The sequence below is a fragment of the Clytia hemisphaerica genome, unplaced genomic scaffold (genome assembly GCF_902728285.1).
Source record: "Clytia hemisphaerica strain Z4C2 unplaced genomic scaffold, Clytia hemisphaerica genome assembly, whole genome shotgun sequence".
Lineage (NCBI taxonomy): Eukaryota > Metazoa > Cnidaria > Hydrozoa > Leptothecata > Clytiidae > Clytia > Clytia hemisphaerica.
Genome location: NW_027104043.1, coordinates 277,739 through 281,388, shown reverse-complemented (window position 1 = coordinate 281,388; position 3,650 = coordinate 277,739). Strand labels below are relative to the sequence as shown.

Here is a 3,650-nt window from a genome sequence, read left to right as displayed (position 1 = left end):
GAAGTGATCAAGGCATGGTGGCCCATTATTCTTGGAGGTGGAATTTTGGTCTTGTTGATTGCCATATTTGCCGTTATCTACAAGACTTATGGTCACCGTAAGAATTCGACAACCCTCAGTGCCCCGATTTACGAATCTACGAATTTACGAAGTGCACCCCGAGAAGCCTCCAAGACGTTGGTTACGACTAAAGACAGTGATAACACTAACATTCGAAAGTTTTAGTTTGGGGACCAAACTTCCCGTAGGTAGAGGTATTGTCATGAGATAAACTTTTGAATGCCACTAGGCATAAATTCTTATTTCACCTGAGAATATAAACTCGAGAAACAGAAAAAAACAGGGTCCTTCAAACTACCTCTCAACGAGGAAAGTTCTTCCTGTTTGGGAAGATTTATTGTGTGACACTGTAATTGTACAATTGACAAGTCGTATATGGACGCATATGCGTATATGGATTAAATGAAGCAGAGAACTCCGCTGAAGCCAACAGCGGAGGGTTAGGTGAAATGGCTGACTAGAACTTGTACGAAGATTATACTAATGACTTTATTTTGTTTTATGAATTACTTGGTTTATGGAAAGAGGTTTTAAGGCGTTAACTTCCAATTCTTTGTTCCTATTGTGCTTTGACATCTATGATACCTAACCGGTTCTCTTCCAATTATAGCTTGGGATCCTGAACTAATCCGGGGACAAATATAAATATTGCTGTTGTGAACTTTAGTCGGGAGTTACTTATTGAGCCGTACTCACCGCCCGTGACAATAGGCAAGAATAAACAATCCTAAAAACTGTTAAAATAGAACAGAAGCCTAAAACATATTCTATTTTCTTTCAGTATGTCGATTGGCAAGATAAATACAAAGGAATCTTCGAAAAAGCAAACTTACTTTAGGATGTTGAACTGGTTTGCGACATTCATGGTGTCATTGAGTTGTTCAGTAAAGCACGATGGGCAAGAATAAACAATCCTAAAAACTGTTAGAATAGAAAGGAAGCCTAAAACATATTCTATTTTCATTCAGTATGTCGATTGGCAAGATAAATACAAAGGAATCTTCGAAAAAGCAAACTTCCTTTAGGATGTTGAACTGTTTTGCGACATTCATGGTGCCATTGATGAGGACAAAAAATACCAGGGGCGCCAATTTCATAGTTTGCACCACCAAGAAAATTCAGCCAGGTTGCTACTGTCTTTATGCGATCGAATGTGAAGATTTGTACGCTGACATGAACGAGGATAAGCATCTCTTCAACTTCTCGGATTATCCGAGAAATCATCAATGTTTGTCATTACAAAATAAAAAACGGATTGGTAAAATGAAAGACGAGATGCATGCATCCCTTATCTTAGAGTTTGTTGGTCTACGCGCTAAGATGTATTCTATCTTGGTCGATAGGTCAAAAGACTTTAACGTTAAACGAGCAAAACGAGTGAAAAATTGTGTTGTGAAAAAGGAAATTTGCCTTTCCAATTACCGAGACGCTTTATTGCAAAATATTGAATTTTTACATTTAATGAACAATATACGTTCCCATGGTCATGTCACGTTTACTGTACAACAGAACAAGGTATGGTTACGTCCATGTGGTGATAAAAGATTTATTATATCTGATGGTATAAGCACACGTCCTTATGGACATTACAAAAACACGGAAGAGATGGAACACAATGTAAATCGATATACTTTTTATTTTATTTTATTGCATCTTAATTATATTTTAAATACTAGCCATAGCTTTCACTAACTGCCACCCGCTACAGATGTCTATTTATAAGCATTTATAAAGACTAATTAATGCTTATTAAAGCTTTTTAATGCTTTATAGCGAAAGTTCGGAAATGATTATAGTAATAATTCGAATGATTCTTCTCAAAAGCATTTTCTTTGAGATATCAACGATAAAGTTAAGATAAATGAATTATATTTTTTTCTAAAAACGTGAATTACATACTTTTACAAAATAATAAAATACGAATCTTAAAATATTCATTAGCAAAAGTGTCCAGGTAGAGTCAATTACAGATACTAAAACACTCAAAAGACATGTTACTATATTCCAACCAATTTGTAATATAAATGACCCATAGTAGAACCAAACAGCATAAGTAAGAAATGCTATGAGCCAGAAACATAACGAGCAGGAACCAAAAATTGACAGGTAACAACGTACTTAGGAATTTTCCTAACGGTTTAACAAAGGATATCGTGATTCAAAATTGTTTACATTATAAATGGATTTACCAGTAATCTAGAAGCTGTAACAGCGCCGTGTAAAGGATGGACAATGATATGACGTAACGTGGTAATAGTAGCAGTAACGAGGCAATATTGATGAGCAGAAACCAGGAAATAGCGTATCCAGGACTTTTTCCAACGGCATGACAAGGGATCTCATGGACAAAATTGATATGCCAGTTATCTTGCAGTTGTAACAGCAATATCGTGTAGAAGGATGGAAAATGATGACGTAACGTGGTAATCGTAGCAGTAACGAGGCAATATTGCGTTGTCAAAGTAAATGAATCCTCTTTCATAAGATAAGCTTAAAATGGAAAATAACAAACATGAAATTAGATGATAATATGGTGAGTGTACTGAAATTTCCTCAAAATAGTTCACAAGTTTCTTTCAATTTTTTATATTAATTTCCCAAATAGTGCCTGGTAAGTATCAACAAGAACACAGGTTAAACATAAAAGATTAATAAAACCAAGTCCTATAAAAGTACATAATGAAAAAATTATTTGTACTTACTGTCAAAGTTCCATAATACAGGATTTTTAAGCATTGTTGTTGGGAGTAGAGTATGCTGAATGACGATTGTCGAATAATTTTCGTTACAGCGGAATTTCGTTGCCAATTCAACCACCAAAAATAATCACTTTTGTCCATATTCATTCATTGTTCTACTATTATCATTTTTATCATTATTGTTCTGTGGTTAAGATTAAACATCAATTCACATTCACATTATTGTAATCAACTTGGAGCTTGGAAGTAATAAATGTAAATTCAATCAATCAAATAAAATTTGTACAAAATCATAAATAATACGTAATTTCAATAATTCTGTATAAAAATATAATATCATTCAAATTTATTATAAAGATATAAAAAAATTCATGTATAACAAAACAATATAATATTCTATAAGTTAGGATAAAAATATAACAAAATAATGTAAGGATTTGAAAAGTCTAGGCAAGGCTTCTACTCATGATCAAGATATTTAAAGTACAAGGTATCCCATGAAAAATTCCTCTTAAAACAAAAGAATGTTTTCATCTATTGTTCTGGGAAATTTTTCATAGGGTACCCTGTAGTTGGACCAGTTTTGAAATCTTTCTCATCTTAAATCCATAAATTTTTTCATGATAAAAAGTACTAAATAATTTCACTCGTTGGATAAGAATGTATTTCAAAGGAAGAGAAAATAAAGGAGAAAAGAAAATAAAATATATTTTTTTGCAAAATACCCCCCTCCCCGTGCAATGATTTTGACATGACATATACTAAATTATTCCATCCAATTACTTCTAAGGCTTGTTTCCTGCTGCTAATTCTTCTAGTCTGCTTTCTTCGCGTACTCTAAATTTTAATCTTTTACCGTCACTCAATTTATTGATTCTTTCGAATGGAAAT

The 3,650-nt window shown here is 33.2% G+C and overlaps 1 long non-coding RNA gene across 1 annotated transcript; it reads right to left on the bottom strand.

Annotated features, from left to right (window-relative positions):
- Positions 1-2,464: 2,464 nt before the first annotated feature.
- Positions 2,465-2,931, bottom strand: LOC136811821 (uncharacterized). The gene is made up of 2 exons (XR_010847277.1): positions 2,763-2,931; positions 2,465-2,550 (listed from the first exon to the last, which is right to left on the bottom strand). It is a non-coding gene; the product is annotated as an uncharacterized lncRNA (long non-coding RNA).
- Between the last annotated feature and the right edge of the window lie 719 nt (positions 2,932-3,650).